The following is a 20753-nucleotide window of genomic DNA, read 5'->3' on the forward strand; positions in this document are numbered from 1 at the left end:
GCTAGCACAGGATGATGATCCCCAAAACAACCTTGTTAATATCCAAGATCAGGGGCCAAGAGAGTGTTCTGAACCAGATCATTTCTTCTATCCCTGTCCTTGCTCATTCCTCCACTCCCCATGAATCTGGAATCTTTAATTTTAAACAAGCAGTATAGAAAAGCACCAGGACTGGATTCTTGAGGGTGGATTTGAAGTCCACAAGAGCTACGACATACTTTCTGGCTCTGAACAACCCTTGGGTGTCCTCTGTGTTCCATGATCCTCCTGGTATTGACTGCTAAGATGGTGCCTACCCACGCTTTATTATTCCCCCTAAGGTGGGAGAGAGTCATCCCAGTGAACCACAGGAATCTGGCGGCCTCTCCTCTTAATGATCTAATTTCCCCTCTCTATTTGGCATTTTTGTGTTTACCAGAGAACAAAAAGCCCAGTTTGTAATCCTCTGGTGCTGATTCATAGAAGCCTCTCTTGTCTACAGACTTTATTTTTTCTCATTTCTCTGGGCCAATTTCTCATAACTCAGGTTTGTTTCATTAACCTGAATAAATGGATGACATTTAAATGTTCGCCGCCACATCCGCTTTCAAAAGTTGCAGGTTGTGTACGTTAATGTGGCCACAGTGACAGGTCAGACATGTCTGTCGTCAGTGCTCACGGGTTCTGTCCACAGACTTAAATAGTGGCTGGCACGCTTTGTCATTGGGGGCTTAATTGAATTGGTAAAAGATTACCTCATTTAATTTTATGCCTCATTTTCCATTCATGTGTTTTGCTTTTGGTTCTTTTTTTGCGTGTGGTCACACGGGACTGTGAGATAAAATTGCCTGTGGGACAGTGGTAAGCGTTGAACCTCTGGGCAGCAAAATGTCTAATTGGCCACAGGTGACAAAAGGACTCTGCCTGGTGTCTCTCCAGGCACTCTCATGTAGCCTTTATAGCTCTGAGGCCTGTGAAACCTGGTCTGAAAGTTGGCTGGGCCAAGAAAGCAATCATTCAGGGTGGCCTCTGAATGAGGGGCCAGTAGGAATGTTGCTGGACTCTGGTCAAACCAGCCACGCTGCCTAGCCACTCCTACATCAGGAAGTCAGTTGGACAGTTGAATTTATTGAGCACTTACTGTGTGCAGAGTACTGTACTAAGTGCTTGCAAGATTACAATATAACAAACACAACGAGCTTAGAGTCTAGAGGGGAGACATTAATATAAGTAAGTGAACTACAGATATGTACATAAGTGCTGCAGGGTTGGGGAAAAAAGGGTGATTAAGGGACCAAGTAAGGGTGATGAAGAAGAGAGGGGAGAAATGAGTCTGCATTAATCCTCGGCTTTCCTGGGGCTGGGGGAGTGGTTTAGTCTTCCCCACGTAAGATGTGTGACTTCTCATCCCACAGTTCATCGCTCTGTGGCTGGAGGTAGGCCCAGAACTGAGATCAAACGGCAAACCAGCAAGGCAAAAGGCATACCTTACTGGCACAGACCGAGAAAGAGAGCACCAGGACCTCATCTGCCCCCCGTGGATAGTTGACTCTCCTCACCGGGAGTGCCAGCTGGGAATTGGAAGCAAAGGTACAGGTCGAAGCAAACAGCTATTATTTCAATCTACTGGCTCATCTCAATTGCATTTACTTTCTCTGCATGAACTGTCCAAACTGTAACATATAATCTATGCCTCGGGTAAGAACAGGAACTAGAAGTTTTCCTCTTTTCCATAATGCTCATAGGCTGAAATAGGAGAGGAAGTTGTAAATAAGAACCTTTGGGACGTTTCAGAATCGCTTGCTTAATAACATTTGATTTTTTTTTTTCCACTTTCTGCAGTTAGTCTGTGACCTTAGTCTGTGACCTTATCTCAGACCACACACTTTTCTCTGGTCTTTATTTTTAACGATTTTTATTTGTGCCCATATGACATCTCAGGAAGTTGAATTTATTTGGAAAAGGGGCTAATCTCATTTTCAAGAAAGCCCAACAGTTGCTCAACCACCTCTGCATCAAACAAAAACTGCTCACCGTTGGCTTTAAAACACTCAGTCACCTTGCCCCCTCCTACCTCACCTTGCTACTCTTTCGCTACAACCCAGTCCACACATTTTGCTCTTCTAATGCTTTCTCACTCTACCTCGATCTCATTTATCTCACCACCAACTTTTTGCCTACATCCTAACTTTGTCCTGGAACACCCTCTTTCCTTCTATCTGACTATTACTCTCTCCCCTTTCAAAGAAAGCCTTTTTGAAGGCACAACTCCTCCAAGAGGCCTTCCCTGACTAAGCCCTCTTTTCCTCTTCTCCCTCTCCCTTCTGCTTTCCACTGACTTGCTCCCTTTATTTATCCCCCCACCCCCAGCTCCACAGTACTTATGTACCTATCTTAATTTATATTGTCAGTCTCCCCATCTAGACTATAAGCTCATTGTTGTACTCTCCCAAGTGCTTAGTTCAATTGTATTTATTGAGCGCTTACTATGTGCAGAGCTCTGTACTAGTACTGTATTTAGTTCAGTGCTGTGGACACAATAAAAGCTTTATTATTATTATGGTATTTGTTAAGCACTTATTGTGTGTCAAGCACTGTTCTAAGCCCTGGGGTAGATACAAGCCCACAACCTTGATATCATCCTTGACTCTGCTCTCTCATTCATCTCACACATCCAATCCATCACCAACACCTGCCGGTCTCACCTTCACAACATCACCAAGTTCCCCCCTTTCCTCTCCATCCAAACTTCTACTTTGCTGGTACAAGCTCTCATAATGACCCGAATGGATTATTGCCTCAGCCTCCTCTCTGATTCCCCATCCTCCTGTCTCTACCCGCTCCAGTCTATACTTCGTTCTGCCCGAATCATCTTCATACAGAAATGCTCTGGGCATGTCACTCCCCTCCCCCAAAACCTCTGGTGGTTGCCTATCAACCTTCGCATGAATCTGTTGCCGACTTGTTCATCCCAAGCGCTTAGTACAGTGCTCTGCACATAGTAAGCGCTCAATAAATACTATTGAATGAATGAAACAAAAACTCCTCACTCTTGGCTTCAAAGCTCTCCATCACCCGGGCCCTCCTACCTGATTTCCCTTCTCTCCTTCTACAGCCCACCCTGTACACTCCACTCCTCTGCCACTAACCTCCTCATGGTGCCTCATTCTCGCCTGTCCCACCATCGTCCCCGGCCCACGTCCTACCACTGACTTGGGATGCCCTCGTTCCTCACCTCCGCCAAACCAAATCTCTTCCCCTCTTCAAAACCCTACTGAGAGCTCACCTCCTCCAGGAGGCCTTCCAAGACTGAGCCCTTCCTTTGCCTTTGCCCCTCCTCCCCTCCCCATTCCCCTTACTCCCTCCCTCTGGTCTACCCCCTTCCCCTCCCCACAGCACCTGTGTATATTTGTATACATTATTACTCTATTTGTTTTATTAATGAGATATATATATATATCTATGATTCTATTTATCTTGATGGTATCGATGCCTCACTACTAGTTCTTTTGTCTGTCTCCCTCATTTAGACCGTGAGCCCGTTATTGGGCAGGGATTGTTTCTGTTGCCAAATTATACATTGCAAATGCTTAGTACAGTGCTCTGCACATGATAAGAGCTCAATAAATACGATTGAATGAATGAATAAAAGCAAATTGGGTTAGACACAGTCCCTGTCACACATGGGGCTCACAGTCTTAATCCTCATTTTACAGATGAGGTAACTAAGGCACAGAGAAATGAAGTGACTTGCCCAAGGTCATACAGCAGACAAGTGGCAGAGCTGGGGTCAGAACCCAGGTCTTCTGACTCCCAAGCCCATACTCTATCCTCTGGGCAGTGCTGCTTCCCATAAATATGTTCAATAAATATGATTAAATGAAAGAATATTCAGTGGTTACTGTGGATCGGACACTATACTTAGCATTTGGGAGAATAACAGAATTGATAGACATGTTCCCTGAAAAATGTCACATGGCGGGAAAAAGAATTTCAGAGGTGTCTGATAGGAACTGGGGTCCTGCCACTGAATAGTCATCTTGTCTTTTTCTCCCTGCTCCTGTCTTTAGGAAAGGTCAGTTTGCCCAGATGCTCTTTCTAAGAGTTCTGGTGATGCCGGTTCATAAATGCTCTTCTGACAAGCCAGTGCCACACTTGAGTGAATGTTAAGAGGTAAATGCCAAGTTTCACCAGGCCAACTCAGCTGTGCCTCTGCACTGGAGTGAATTAGGGGAAATTCTGACCCCATATGGGCCAGATAACTCATGTCTTCCTCTCCTCTGGCTGCTTTATATAGCCAAGGAGGGAGCATTTCAGAGGGTCAGAAGAGACTATTCAGAGACACTGCCAAGAGAAGGAAGCAACATTGGGAAGGCCTTGCCTGCGTAAGGCGACTTGACATCTGATGTGGCCTGTTAACCAAATTTCTTGGTTTGAGGGTTTTCCCAGGGAAAGAGGTTATTCACCCTGGCTTGCTAGAGGAGACCCTGAGTGGGTAGGATTTGGATCTGGGCTGCCATGCTGATGGCCACTAGAGCCTAGTGGGAACTAAGGGAAAAAATCCAGTTTTTCTTCTTTTCTCTTTGCAGCCTAGAATGAATTTTTTGTATGTTTACATCTTCACTTTATTATTACAATGAAAAAGTTACTTTGTGGTAAATCCTGAAGAACTACCAGTCCTTTGGCTGATACAATATTAATCGGTCCTTCTGGCTTCATAAAGGAATATTGTGGGGATTAATGAGTTAATGCCTGGAAAGATCGCTGGATTCTTGTACAAGGGATGCTCCATAAACACTATGTATCACTACTGGAAGCTTTGATTAATGACTTTACTGTTGGACCCAAGGGGCCTGTAAAAGTGATTGTTGTTACTTTTCGCTTAAAGAGATCATGGGGGTGCTAAAATGCCATTTAATGATAATCTAAGGGGAATCACAACCCTCTGTGTTCTGACACAATGAATGGCTAAGAAACAACTAAGATAAATGACCAACAGCCATAAATCCCCCACATTTCCCTCACCCTTCATTACTGAAAGTCCACCACTCCCCATCTTCCAAACCCTCCTAAAATCACATCTCTTCCAAGAGGCCTTCCTTGACTAAGCCCTCATTTTGCCTGCCTTCCTTCCCTTCTGTGTCTACTATACACTGGCGGTGTACTCCTTTAACCACTATGAGACTCACCCCTGCCCTACACTACTTATGCTCTATTATTTTCCATATCTGTAATTTATTTTAATGTCCACCTCCATACCCCACACCCCCACACCTCTGTAAACCCCTTGTTCATTCATTCAATAGTATTTATTGAGCGCTTACTATGTGCAGGGAACTGTACTAAGCGCTTGGAATGTACAAATCGGTAACATCTAGAGACAGTCCCTGCCCTTTGACGGGCTTACAGTCTAATCCGGGGAGACAGACAGACGAGAACAATGGCAATAAATAGAATCGAGGGGAAGAGTATCTCATTAAAACAATAGCAAATAAATAGAATCAGGGTGATGTACATCTCATTAACAAAATAAATAGGGTAATGAAGATATATACAGTTGAGCGGACGAGTACAGTGCTGAGGGGATGGGACGGTAGAGGGGGAGGAGAAGAGGGAAAGGGGGGAGAAGAGGGTTTAGCTGCGGAGAGGTGAATAGGGACTACGTCTACCAAGCCTATATTTTGTTTACTTTCCAAAGGGCTTAATACAGTGTTCTGCTCACATTGAGTGCTGCATAAATACCACTGATTGATTGGTTTTCTACAAACTGCTGCCTTTCCATTCTCAAGAATTTTTATAGCCCCTGAAGTTCTTGGACATTTTATCAAAAAAAGTCTTCTACAGGAAGAAAAAAAAGTAATCTAATGAAAGGATGAGAGATGGATATTACTAACTCCTGGAAAATATGGCTAAAACTCTTTTCTAACTCTGCTAATGGAGGGCAGTTGATGACTGGATCTTTATGATATTCATTCAATCGTACTTACTGAGCGCTTACTGTGTGCAGAGCACTGTTTCTGTTTATTCAGTACTTACCATGTGCCAAGCCTTGGGGTAGATACAACACAGTCATACCTGTACACATTCCATACCTGTCCCACAGGGAGCTTTCAGTCTAAACGGGAGGGAGAACAGTTACTTAATTCCCATTTTATCAAATGAGGAAACCAACTCATTCAATCATATTTATTGAGCACTTACTGTGTGCAAAGCGTCATACTAAACACAGCACCGTACTAAGCACTTAGAAGTTGTGACTTGCCCAACATCACAGGTGACAGAGTTGGGATTCCTATAGTGCTTCTCAGTATAGGAATACCGTATGTATCTGACTTATGGGTTTGACTGTGATGTTGCTGACCCTGAAATTTAATCAGACCGGAGATGAGGCCGATAAAACAGATGACTCACGGTCACTTCTGAGAGAGCACCTGTAAGATTGCCCCTTGCACTTCTGCTACTTCCACTTCAGGACCGGGTACTATTTTCACTTCTCTCTTTTTTGAAGTCTCCGCTCCAAGTTAGTCACCCGTTTCTGACTGCCGCACGCCAGGCTAAACTATCTTCCTGTCCGTCCGGTCTTGCTCCGCCACGCTGATTGTGGTTTTGCTTCAGTGTGTCCCTGAAGTGCTTCCTCTGTTCATTCCGTGGGGGATTTCTCCATTCAACTCCCCAAACAGAGGCTGTTTGGCTATCCTGCTGTTGTCTATTCTCCTCACGTCCCACCCAACAAAGGTGGGATGAGATGAGCATTGTTCCCATACTGGGGGTCTGGCTGAATCTCATTGTTTGTGACCCTGACTTGGCCCTTGGTGTTCACTATGGAACGAGGCGGGCATTGGTGGAACGGTTCTAAAAGTTAAATGTGGAGTCTGTGGTAGGTCCAGAGCTCACGGCCCTTAAATAAAAGTTTGGACACTGCGGCTACACTGAGTTCCTCTTTGAAATGGCATAAATGGCCACCAGGTGTCACTGTTATCCTGTAGAGAGATGATTATAAGCAACGTGCGCTAACTCACTTTCCTAATTTTCATCTCCCATCCTCATATCCAATAAAGCCTATTCGCTATTCACCTTTGGAAGTGAGGATTGAGCTTTCCTCCTTAGAAAATGACCTTCCAATAACTCGGGTTTTATTGGCCAAGTTTCTGTGAGCTTAACAGTGACTGGAGCTGGGCTTGGGACAGATGTGTAAAGGTGGGAAAGACAGGCAGAAGGAAGAAAAGAAAAGGAGAAGGAAAAAGATGAGTCGGCTTGGGGGTGGGGGGAGAGATAAAATATGAAATCAGAGTGGAGGAAAAAGAAGGGAGCAGGGGATAGGAGATGGATACAAAATGGGAGAAGGAAAGTGAGGTGAAAAGACACAGACAGCAACACAAGAGCCACAGACTGACTCTGGGTACTGCCTCCAATCAGACAACCGATCGTATTTGGATCATATTTACTGAGCACCTACTGTATGTAAAACACTGTGCTAAGTGCTAGGGAGAGGACAACAGAAGCAAGATTCATATTCTCTGCCCTCAAGGAGTTTACAATCTAATGGGGGAGGTAGACTACAATAATTTACAGATGGGAAAGCAGGAGGAAGAGCAAGGCTATAAAATAGTCCAACACCACACCCCGAACTAATAAGGCCAGAACCACACTGTGGCTCCATCAATGAGCCCCAAGGGGAAGCAGGAGTGCCTCAAATGAACAATCAGTTGTACTTTCTCTGTGCAGAGCACAATACAAATGGTTGGGGAGAGTTGGTAGAAATGTTCCCTACCCACAACGAGTTAGGGGGGGGGATGGTTGTTCACTGCAACTGCAGGGGTCTCCTGCGTGTTTCCAAGGCAGCTCAACACAGTAGAAACCTCTGGAAAGTGTGCGGGCAGAGGCTACTCTAGCTGTGGAAACAACTGAGGAGCAAGAGGACTGAAGGATGTCGCCTCCTCCACAATCACTGTTTCTGCTCAATCACCACCATGGCTGTCGTTTCCTTTCTGCTACTCAGCTGGAAACAGGAATTTGCTCTACTCCACTAGAGGCTTTTCAGGTGGGGATGGAACTGAAGAATTCCTGTCCAAGGAGGAACATCAAGTCTTTAACTGCACTGCCCCGCAGGTTTTGGGACTAGACCAGTGAAGAAAAGCAGGTAGAAGTGGGGTCGTAGAGGCCCCTGGAACCTCAGATGACCAAATGGCCTTTCTTGCTTACCACTGGAAATTGATCCTTGTCTGACAAGCTGAAAACCTGGCAGGCTATCAGTCATTTATTGAATGCTTACTTTATGCAGAGCAGTGTACTAAGCTCTTGGGAGAGTTCAATATAAGAGGGTTGGCAGACACGTTCCCTGCCGACAGTGAGCTTACAGTCAAGGGGTGGGGGGGTGGGGAGCAGATGTTAATATAAATTGTGGATGTGTACATAAGTGCTATGAGGCAGAGGGGTGAATGAAGGGTGCAAATCAAGTGCAAGGCAGTGCAGAAGGGAGTGAAATGAAAGGAAGTGAGGGCTTAATCAGGGAAGACCTCTTGGAGGTGATGTGCCTTCAGTAAACTTTTGAAGGTGGGGAGACTGATCACCTGTTGGATATCAAGTGGGAGGGTGTTCCAGAGAGATAGACAAGATTGAGGATCTGTGAGTAGCTTGGCCTTAGAGAAGCAAAGTATGTGGGCTATGTCGTAGAAGGAAATTAGGGAATTAAGATAGGAGGGAACAAGATGATTGAATGCTCTAAAGCCTATGGTAAAAAGTTTCTGGTTGCAGAGGTGGATGGGCAACCACAGTGTGTCCTAATGGATGGAGCACAAGCCTGGAAGACAGAAGGACCTGGGTTCTAATCTCAGCTCTGCCACTTGTCTGCTATGTGATCTTGGGCAAGTCACTTGACTTTTCTGTGCCTCAGTTACCCCATCTATAAAATGGGGATTAAGATAGTGACCCTCATGTGGCACAAGAACTGTATCCAACCTGATTAGCTTGTAGCTACCCCAGTGTTTAGTACAGTGCCTGGAACATACTAAGTGCTTAATAAATAACTTAACCACTGGAAGTTCTTGAGGTGTGGGGAAGCATGGACTGAATGGTTTTTGTAAAACATTAATCCAGTCAGGAGAGTGAGGTGTGGACAAAGATGGAGAGAGGCAGGAAGCAGTGAGGTCAGCGAGAAGGCTGATGCAGTAATCGAGACAAGATAGGATAAGTGCTAGAATTAACCTGATAGTGGTCTGGATGGCCAGGAAAGGGCAGATGTTATGGAGGATGAACCAACAGGATTTAGTGACAGACTGATTATGTAGGTTGAATGATGGAGATGTAAAAGATAATGCCAAGGTTACAGGTTTGTGACACAGGGAAGATGGTGCTGTAAACTCGTTGTAGTAGAGATTGTTTCTGTTTACTGTTATATTGTTCTCTTCGAAGAGCTTAGTACAGTACTTTTCATACAGTAAATGCTCAGTAAATATGAATGAATGAATGCTGTCTACAGTGATGGGAAAGCTGAGGGAAGCATTTGGGTGGGAATATGAGGAGTTCTGTTTCGTACATGTTAAGTTTGAAGTGGCAGTGGGACATCCAAGTAGAGATGTCCTGAAAGCAGGCAGAAATATGGGTCTGCAGAGAAGGAGAGAGATGAGGACTGGAGATGTAGATTTGGGACACATCTGCATAGAGATATTGCTGAAACCATGTGAGCAAATTAGTTCTCCAAGGGAGTGGGTGTAGATGATGAATAGAAGGGGACCCAGAACTGAACAATAAGGTACTCCTACAGGTAGGGGATGGGAGGCAGAGGATTAGCCCACAAAAGAGACTGAGAATGAGGGGCCAGAGAGAGAGAGAACCAGGAGAGGACAGTGTCAGTGAAGCTAATGTTAGATAATGTTTCCAGGAGAAGAGGATGGTCAACAGTGTCAAAAGCAATTGAGAGGTCAAGGAGGACTAAGATGGAGTAAAGGCCATTGGATTCAAAGGGGTGATCATTGGTTACCTTAGGCTGCTTCCATGGAATTAAGGGAATGGATACCGGATTGGAGGGGATTGAGGAGAAGTGGAGACAGTGAGGGTAGACAATTCACTCAAGGAGTTTAGAGAGGAATGATAAGAGGGAGATAAGGTGATAACTGGAGGGAGCTGTGAGACCAAGGGAGGTTTTTTGGGTTTTTTTTAAGATAGAGAGAGACATAAGTATGTTTGAAAGCAGTGGGGAAGAAGCCATTGGGGAATGAACAGTTGAAGATGGAGGATGACAGGAAGGGAAGAGGAAAGTATTTTAAAGTGTGAAGTGATGGGTTCAGAGACATATATGGAAGGGGTGGATTTTGAAAAGATAGGAGGTGTCCTCTTGGTATACTGCTGGCAGAGTTAAAGTAGGGGCAGAAGGAGGGAAGGACTGGAGAGAAGCAGGGAAAATGTTAGGAAGATTATGTCTGCTTTCAATTTTGTCAATGAAGTGGGTGGTCAGATCACTGGGGCAAGTGATGGAGGAGTTTGGGGGACAGGGCACTTGAAGAGAAAGTTAAAATCTGAAACAATTGGTGAGGGCATTGGGCATGGGAGTCAATAAGAAAGGAAAAATTATGTTACTGGGCAGAGGAGAAAGCAAAGGTAAAACAAGCAAAGATGAACTTGAAGATTTCTTCCAGCAGTACCCTGTGGCTTGTACATAGGAGTAAAGGAAGCGGACTGTGGAAGTGATCCAGGACTGTGGGTTAGTGGTATAAGTTTGGCAAAGGGTTAGGGGAGTGAGTTGAGCAGTAGAGAAGGCCCAGGAAATGAGGGAGCTGGCAGCAGTGTGGTTGCATAGTCTTCTGATTTCTGGTGTCCCTGAACTTGTTTCCCATTTAGTAATTTAAACATTAAATATTAACTTTGTTTTGTCACTATTTTGAACGCTTTCTGTTTTTAAAGGACATGAATTCTGTGAATGACACCAAATGATCCAAAATGGCACAAAAACTTGTAAAAATGCTTATTACTTTGAAATTTGTCAAAAATGGGACCATGAAATTCTTCCCCTCTCGAGTGTCAAAGTTTCCATCAGAGCCTGCTGTCATCTGGCCAAAGCTCTTCCCTTTAGATTGTAAGCTCCCCGAGGCAGGGACCAGATCCTCAAGGTGGCTTCTGGGGAGGAAAAAAAGGTTTTTTTTTTAACATTTTGCTTTTGTTTTTTAACCTTTGACTACTTCTGTGCTGTTCCTTGAGAGAACTTCCAGCTTTCAAAGTATTTGTAAATCCCATAGGAATCGTTTATTGGCATATTGCTTCCGTGCAGCAATTGGAAATGAATTGCATGGGAAGCGATAAAACAGTAGGCAATCCAAAAAAAAATCACGCTTGCTATTCATTCCAATCATCTCCCACCAAACAGTCAGAGTTAATAAGAACAAAATGTGAGGCTTGAGGTCTCTCCATCTGAGGACAGGGCTAATTCAGTACAGGGGAATAGAGATACATTCAAGAAAGATGGAAGGAGAAAAACTAGAACAAGGGACCGGGGACACTGAATCAATCATGTTTCTTGAGCGCTTACCTTGTGCAAAGCAGCTAAGTGCTTGGCAGAATACAGTAAAACAGAGTTTGTAGACACCTTCCCTGCCTTCATCGAAATTACCATCTAGAAGTAATACACATAACCCTTTCAGGCTGAGAGCTTTTTTTTAAAAAAAAATCAGGCTGCACCTTGCATCCTCTTTATTTGGGTGCTAGAGAGCTTTCCCCAGTTCTCTCCTCAAAGAAACTCTTCAGGAGCAATCTTCTTAAGTTACAGGACCAGTGCTCCTTATACTCTGGTTCTGCACAGTTTGCAAGCTCACGCTCTTCCAAAACATTGTCCACTGTTAGTAAGCTGACTTTAGGCAAGGTGCTGATCATTTGGCATTCTTTCTGCCTACAGGAAGGAAGTTGTACAAGGTCCCTTGTTCCAGGTTATTCCTTTTTCTATTCTCTGGTTTAAGTAGGGTGTGGTCAGAGTTGATCAGTCTCTGCAGGACCATGAAATCTCCAGAGGAAGATCTGAGAAACTGGGTTATTTCATTCCACCTCTTGGAGTTCAAGATTATTCTCTAAAATAGTACTCCAGTGCTTTATCCTGCCATCTGTGGAAGTAGTCTAAAATGATTTCTAAGAAAAAGCTAGTATATAATTCATCAGGTTCATGGTTACCCTGGAGAATTCAGCCTACTTTTTTTTTGTTTGCTTGTCTTTTCTCCCTTCCATTTTTCTTGAATATATCTCTATTCCCCTGTACTATATTTGGAAAATGAATTGGTGGTCTTTTGCATTGGCTGTGTGTGTCTCTTTCTGGTGTGTAGTTACCAAGGATTGTGTGTCTAAGTGAAGCTTAATCATGCTATCAAGGCAATAAAGCAACACTTTCCAATAGTAAGTGTGACCGTATGGAATTTGCTTCCACAGACAGAAAATATCAGCAGATTCAAGAGTGTTTGTATAAACACACGGATAAAGGATCTATAATGGATTAGAGGGAAAGTTAGGGATATAGAAGGACAAGTTAATTAGTGGGTACATCCCAATCCATTAGGATAAATGCCTAAGGAGGCAAACACTATTCCCCCAAGCATTGAACCTCTAGATTGTAAGCACCTGGTGGGTAGGAATCATGTCTACCAACTGTTATATAGTACTATCTCAAACTCTTAGTACAGTCCTCTGCACAAAGCACTCTATAGACACTACTGATGAGATGATTTGTTACTGAGCACTTGGGAGAATACAGTACAATAGAGTTGAAAGACACGACCCCTGCCCTCAGGGACTTTACAGTCTAATTGAGGAAGCATATTCAAAACAGATCTCTTCCATCCCAAAACCCTGTCCTCCCTGTCTTTCCCAACATTGTAGACACTACCACTATCAATTGTTGTTGTTGTTTTATGCTGTTGAGTCTTGTCTGACCCATAGGGATGTCATGGACACATCTCTCCCAGAACGCCCCACCTCCATCTGCGATCATTCTGGTAGTGTGTCCATAGTGTTTTCTTGGTAGAAATATGGAAGTGGTTTATCATCGCCTCCTTCCGTGCAGTAAACTTGAGTCTCCACCCTTGACTCTCTCCCATACTGCTGTTGCCCACCGCAGGGGATTATAGCAGATTGCCTTCCACTCTCTAGCCACTATCCAAGATAGGAGTGGAATGGATATGCCTCTGCGTAACTCACCCTCCCATAAGTCAGGACTGGTAGAGTACTGGATACTCTCCAGGTGCGACCCTGAGAGGGGCCCACTCTCAATAGGACACAGTAATTGCTCAATAAATCAATTGCTTGATTGCCCTCCCTATCTCACAATTGTTCTCCACTCATCTCTCTCATACAACCCAAAAGTTCAATTCTGTCTCCAAATCCTGTCAATTTTACCTTCACAACATTGCTAAAATCCACCCTTTCCTCTCCATCTAAAGTGCTACCATGCTGATCCAAGCACTTATCCTACCCCATCTTAACTATTGCATCTGCCTCCTCACTGTCCTCCCTGCCTCCTGTCTCTCCTCACTGCAATCCATACTTCACTTGGCTGCCTGCATCATTTTTCTGAAAAAAAGTTCAGTCCACTTCTCTCCACTTCTCAAGAATCGTCTGCAGTTTCTCATCCATACTCATAAAACCAGAAACTCTTTACCATTGAAATTGAAGCACTCAATCAGCTTGCTCCCTCCTATCTTACCTCACTGACCTGCTACCTCAGCCCAGCCTATGCATTTCACTCCTGAAGCACCAGCTCACTCACTGTGCACTGAACTCACCTATCTCTCCGAAGCAGTGAGGTCTAATGAATAGAGCAGGGGCCTGGAAGTTAGAAGGACCTGGGTTCTAATTCTAGCTCCACCACTCGTCTGCTGTATGACCTTGGTCAAGTCAATCCTCTGTGCCTCAGTTACCTCATCTGTAAAATGGGGATTAAGACTGTGAGTCCTATATGGGACAGGGATGATTCTAGCCCATTTATTCTGTATCAGTAATAGCACTCAGCACTCAGTACAGTGCCTTGCACAAAGAAGTGCTTAACAAATACTGTTATTATTACTGTCCTCATCAATATTATTTCTATTTCCCACTAGCTCTAGTCTGAAACTCCTTCCATCTCTGTATGCACCAGACCACCAGTTTCACCACCTTCAAGGTCACATCTCCTCCAAGGGGCTTTCCCAAATTAAGCCCTCTTTTCACCAACGCCTCCCTTCTGTGTCACATAAGCACTTGGATCTGTACCGTTGGGGTATTTGGTGTTTACCCCACCCTCAGCCCCACGGCACCTATGTACAATATCTGTAAATTATTTAGATGAGTGTATGTCTCCCCCTATGTCTCCCCCTCTAAACTGTAATCTCAATGTGGGCAAGGAATGTGTCTACCAATTTTGCTGCATTATAGTTCCCAAGATCTTAGTACAGTGTTCTGCAAGTAGTAAATGCTCAAATTCCATTGATCGGTACACTAAAATTGCACTTAGAGGAAGCAGCAGATAAGGGGGGGTCTTGTCTTATGCTGTCGGGTTGTCTCCAACCAACGGTGACTCCACGGACACATCTCTCCCAGAATGCCCCACCTCCATCTGCAGTCATTCTGGTAGTGTATCCACAGACTTTTCTTGGTAAATATACAGAAGTGGTTTACATTGCCTTCTTCTGCACAGTAAACTTGAGTGTCCACCTCGACTTTCTCCCATGCTGCCATTGCCCAGCACAGGTGAGTTTTGACTTGTAGCAGATTGCCTTCCACTTGCTAGCAACTGCCCAAGCTAGGAATGGAATGGGTAGGCCTCTGCTTGATTCTCCCTCTCGTAGCTGAGACTGGTAGAGTTCTGGAAATTCTCCAGGGGTGATCCTGAGAGGGTAAGGTAGGGAGTAGGGGTGTGAATATCAAAATGCTTAAGGGATATAGACTAAAGTGCATTGGGGATGCAGAAGGGAGAAAGAATAGGCTAGAGATGAGACTAGGGAAAGCTTCCTGGAACAGATATGATTCTACTATGACTTTTTTTAATGGTACTTGCTAAACCCTTACTTTGTGTCAGGAACCATACTAAGCACTGGGGTAGATGTAAGAGAATTAGATTGGATGCAGGGGGCTCTCAGTATAAGGAGAACAGGTTTTTAATCTCCATTTTACAGGTGAAGTAACAGTGGCACAGAGAAGTTAAGCAACTTGCCCAAGGTCACACAGCAGATAAGTGGCAGAGCCAAGATTAGAAGCCAGGTCCTCTAACTCCCAAGTCCTGGACTTGGGCTCTTTCCACTAGACCATTCTGCCTCCCTTTGAAGATGGGCAGAGTGCTGGTCTGCCAGATATGAAAGTAGAGGGAGTTCCAGGCAGGAATGAGGGTAGTAATGACGCTGGCCAAGTCATTACACTTCTCTGGACCTCAAATTTCCTCATCTACTAAATCAAGACTCGATACTTGTCGGTGAGAGAGATGAGACAGAGGGACTGTATTCGGTTAATATTAAAGGATTAAACCCATGAGGGGTGAATTGTCATCACCCTCATAGACAAAATACTCTGCTGGGTAGGTGGGGAACAATTGGTCTGACCCAGAAATGACATTGCTTATTAATGTTCTTGGGACTCCTCATCAAATAGAAACTCCTTACCATCAGCTCTCTCACTCCTACCTTACCTTGCTGACTTCCTACAACAACCCAACCCACATGCTCTGCTTTTCTAACTCCAACCTACTCTCTGTATCTCAGTCTTATCTATCCCATCACTGACCCCTTGCCCACATTCTCCCTCAGGCCTGGTCCTCCCTCCACCTTCATATCCGACAGTCCACGACTCTTTCCCCACTTCCAAAACCCTCCTAAAATCACAACTCCTCCAAGAGGCCTTCCCTGACTCAGTCCTTTATTTCCCCCATCTACCCTCTCAGCTGTAAACTCATTGTGGGCAGGGATTGTCTATGCCTACTCTTCTGTACTGCCCTACCTGATCTACTTCTGTCTATCCTTGTGCTTGACACATAGTAAGTGCTTTACAAATATATATTATACATAGAGAGAGATCCAGATATAGCAATATATCTAGATATCTATAGATCTATGGATCTCTGTGTATATATGAACAGACATAATAATAGTAATAATGGTATTAAGTGCTTACTATGTGCCAGGCACCGTACTAAGCACTGGGGTGGATACGAGCAAATCTGGTTGGACACAGTCCTTGTCCCACATAGGGCTCACAGTCTCAATCCCATTTTACAGATGAGGAAACTGAGGACCAGAGAAGTGAAATGACTTGCCCAAGGTCAACAACAGAGCAAGTGGCAGAGCTGTGATTAGAACCTATAACCTTCTGATTCCCAGGCCTTTGCTTTATCCAGTGCACCATTCTGCTTCTCTCTTCCTACACTTATATACAGAGATACTCTTCCAAACACTTGAGTATAGTGCTCTACACACAGTAAGCAATAAATAACAATGATTGAGGAAGTCAGTACCATCTCAGGGTTCCTTCCATGTATGTTTTCAATAGTGCAGATAGAATCTTGAATCTTGACACAGTTATGTCTCATGCTATTGTTATGTTCTTAAGTTCCCCCTACAGGTTCCCATACTTGTAGCTATATATGGGCTGACTACTTGGTGTTTTTAACTCAGGTTGTACTCTTAAAAAAAAAAATTGAGGTGCATACTGGGGTCTGACCTCAGTGTAGGAACCTGCACAGCCTCAGTTTGCAAGAAAAACACTTCACTGGAGAGGATGGTGGCACAAAGGAGAAGCCTAAAGGCCATGATGCAGTGAATCTTTGCCTGCATTTCTGAGCCAGTGGGAAAATGTTTCCCCCCATCAGGTCCCTGATCTGGTGTCCAGTGAGAGTGGAGATGCTCTCCTGCTCTTTGTCCTCTCTCTGGGTATGGCTGGCAGAGGTTTAAATTTCGTTATGAGCAGATAGGGAAAGATAGGGCTGAACTCTAGGATCCAGCAAAGATGACTGGGATTTTTGACCTGAACTGACAAGGGCTATTGAGAAGTGAGTCCTCTCTCAGTGGAAGGGAAGGACTCCAAGTAACAGCCTGAGTTCAGGATTGAGCTGTTCTCTACTTTCTTCTCAGACTTCAGGCAGGACATGGCTTCCTTCTTTTCTTTCCAGGGGAATAATGGAACTTTTGTTCTTCATCAGTAGGGTTGATGAGTTGATTCACTTTTTCTTCTAAAGTCTTGGTTTGAAAAAGTCAGAGGATCTAGATTCTAATACTGATTCTGGCACTTTGCTGTGTGATCCTGGGCAAGTTACTTGATTTACCAGTGCCTCTGTTTCCTTATCTATAAAATGGAGGTTCAATACCTATTCTCCCTTCCCCTTATACTGTGAGGGATGGGGGTCTATGCTTGACCCAATAATCTTGTATTTGTTACAGCACTTAGTACAGTGTTTAACTTAACGAATACCACTATTACCATTATTATGATTGTTGTTGTTGTTAAAAAACACAACACCGTGCCTTGCTGCTTCCAGCATCTTGGTTTCCGTTTAACTCAGGGAGCCCTGATATTGAAGATGCTCTTCTCTTCCCTCAGAGAATTCTTTTGCGCATGCTGTTTCTTCCCACAACATCTCTGCCGTGGCAGAGAGCCTCCACAGTCTGGAAGGCGGAGGAGAAAAGACTGGCTCTCTCCCTTCCCCCAGCTTGTTTCCCGTGTTGGGCTCCTCTCCTCTCCCTGGCAGAAGAATCCGGCACTGTTGCTGTGGGAACAGGAGGCATGCCCTCCCCCCTCCATCCACAGAAATAGCTCAAGGGAGAGGAGCAAAGGATTAAATTGCCCTAATCTCCAGGCTTCAGAGAGGGCTGGGAGATGGGCCAGCAAGATGTGGCGATTTCCCATTGGCCCAGCCGAAGTGTGATGCCACTGGCCCCGGCCCCACCTTTCCTTTTCCCCACCCCAAAGCCTGCCCCAGCACAAACCTCAATTCTGGAGGGTGGAGTCTCCATCCAGACTCCTGAGGTGCTGTTGGAGCAGCTACATTTTGGTCTCTCCACTCTGGCAGGGGAAAAAAAAATGTACCACCTTTGGCCCTGGAATTCAACACGGAACTTGTTTTTTTTTGTTTTTTTTGTTTTTTTTGTCAAGAGAAATTAAATCTGTTAGATCCTGACTCGTCATCTGCAGGCTTTGAGGGCCCTGAATCAGATAGCCTTCGTTGGCAGGGAATGCTAGAACACCTTTAGTGAAAGGAAGCCCTGATGCATTGAAAACCTCCATCGACATTCCTGCTGTGCAATCCTCTGCCCTACACAAGACCTAAGGCCTTGGTACCCACCGGTCATCAAGGGTGACACTTGAGATTAGCAATCCTCGGGATAAATTCTCGATAAGACCTATTTGCAGCCCTAGAAACACCAGTGAAAGGATTGGAGATGGAGCTGCTGAATCATCAAGCCAACCAGAGAGAGCCTGTGAAGAATTTGTCAGACTACAAATAGATCTCCTGTATATTTTTTTTAGTGGTATTTAAGCGCTTTTTATGTGCCAAGCACTGTACTAAGCACTGGGGTAAATTCAAGCAAATCAGGTTGGACAAAGGCCTTATCCCTTATAGGGTTTATAGTTTTAATCCCCATTTTACAGGTGAGGTAAGAGACAGAGAAATCAAGTGACTTGCCCAAGGTCACACAGCAGACAAGTGGTAGAGCCGGAATTAGAATCCAGGTCCTTCTGACTTCCACGCCTGTGCTCTGTCCAGTAGGCCATGCTGCTTCTCAAAAGTCTTCATTACCTAATTAATCAGCAAGATTGGTGCAAGAGAGGAAAACTCTCCTTTGCTCTGTCCCTATCTAAAAGAAAGTTTACCAGTTTCCAATTTGGTCACTTACTTTGGACAGGATGTCCTGCCACACAAGATTAATGTAATTTATTTATATTAATGTCTGTCTTCCCCTCCCTCCTCCCTCAGACTTTAAGCTCATTGTGGTCAGGGGATATGTCTGTTTACTGTCATATTGCATTCTCCCAAGTGCTTAGTACAGTGTCCTGCAAACAGTAAGTGCTCAATAAATAAGATTGAATAAAGGAAGAATACAACTGTAATCCCTGTTTCCAGCACTTAGCCTGAGGTCTCAGCAATGGCTCAGTTTAATCCATGCTTTGAAATGCCAATTTCTCCCTAACAGAGAGCTTTGTTGGCTAAAAGACCCTTTTTTGTTCTGATTTCATTTTTAGGGTTGATTTCACTTTAATATCAAGTATGACAGTTGACTGCTCCATTTCCTGTGTTGCTCCACGGGTCTTAATCACCAGTTTTCCACAGAATAATGTATTTGAAATTATGTGCTATGGCCAGAAACAGGTCTCATAGTTGCCCAATCAACTTCCTAGACATTGTAGATCTGAACTCTGCATCTTTCTTTAGTAAGTTCAATAGTTGCTCTGGATAGGAGGCTGGCAAGTGCTCCTATTATTATGGTCGAGCACTGTTCTAAGCACTGGGGGTAGACACTAGTTATTCAGGCTGGACAGAGATTTTGTCTTGCATAGGGCTCACTGCCTAAGTAGGAGGGGAAACAGGTCCTTAATCCCCATTTTATAATTGAGACTGAGGCACAGAGAAGGAAAGTGACTTCCCCAAGGTCATGCAGCAATTGGTGGAAGCAGAATTAGAACCCAGTGCCCCTGACTCTCAGACCTGTGCTTTTTCCACTAGGCCAGACTGCTTCTCTATCTGCTATCTGAGCAGTTCATCAGTGATCCTCATTTCACTGGGTATAAGGTTTCAGGCTGCGGGCTGAAAAACTCCAGCGATTAGGTGGCAGCTCTGGTAGCTGTGGATACTGATGTAAGGTGAAATGTAGAACTAATGGCCAAGATTAGTGAGCAATATTATTATGAAAATGGTATTTATTAAGTACTTAGAGAAGCAGCCTGGCCTAATGGATAGAGCATAGGCCTGGAAGTCAGAAGGACCTGGGTTCTAATCCTGGCTCTGCCACTTGTCTGCTGTGTGACCTTGGGCAGGTTGCTTTCCTTCTCTGTACCTCTGTTTTCTCATCTGTAAAATGGGCATTAAGAATGTAAGCCCCATGCAGGATAGGGACTATGTCCAACCCGAATTGCTTGTACCTACCCAGGACTTAGTACAGAGCTGGGCACATAGTAAGCACTGAGCAAATACAAGTATTATTATTACTTACTATGTGCCAAGCACTGAGGTGGATACAAGGTTACGAGATCAGACACAGTCCCTGTCTGATGTGAACTCACAGTCTATCTTCTCATTTTAGGGTGAGACTCAGAGAGTTTAAGTTCCTTGCCCAGGATCACACAGTAGGCCAATGATGGAGCTGAGGCTTGAATCCAGGTCTTCTGTTTCCCAACCCTGAGTTCTTTTCACTAGGCCATGCTGTACACGTTTCAGAAGAGACTGGGTGGTATTGTAGTATTTCAGTCTCATCTGGGAGGCCACTTCTTGTTAGTGTAAATTCTTCCCCATGTTAAATAGAGCCTGCCTCCCCTACCCATCCCAGCGTTGAGCCCACACTTGTGTGTTCTGAGGTCTTCAAAAAACAAAACTGATTTGAGGATCCCAAGTGCTGAGTGAACACTCAGCTAACTATTCCTTGATAAGGAGGTGGGACTTTGTCTATTTGCAGGAGGAACGACCTCTGATCAACTCCGAAAGGAGAGAACTTGTCCAAATTCTAATCACTTCCTGAGAAAGATTCTGCAGTTTCACTCATTCACCCCAGATATTGTCTAGCCGGGGGTGCTAGCTTTTTCTTTGGGCCATGGGGGTGAGCTTGGCTTGAGAGGGGATGTGAGGGGTT

The 20753-nt window shown here is 44.5% G+C and overlaps 1 non-coding gene across 1 annotated transcript; it reads right to left on the minus strand.

The window, feature by feature from the left end:
• Positions 1 to 14686: 14686 nt before the first annotated feature.
• On the minus strand, positions 14687 to 14824 carry LOC114810703. The gene has a single exon (XR_003758398.1). It is a non-coding gene; the product is annotated as a small nucleolar RNA SNORA7 (small nucleolar RNA).
• Between the last annotated feature and the right edge of the window lie 5929 nt (positions 14825 to 20753).

This window comes from Ornithorhynchus anatinus, chromosome 3, assembly GCF_004115215.2.
Source record: "Ornithorhynchus anatinus isolate Pmale09 chromosome 3, mOrnAna1.pri.v4, whole genome shotgun sequence".
NCBI lineage: Eukaryota > Metazoa > Chordata > Mammalia > Monotremata > Ornithorhynchidae > Ornithorhynchus > Ornithorhynchus anatinus.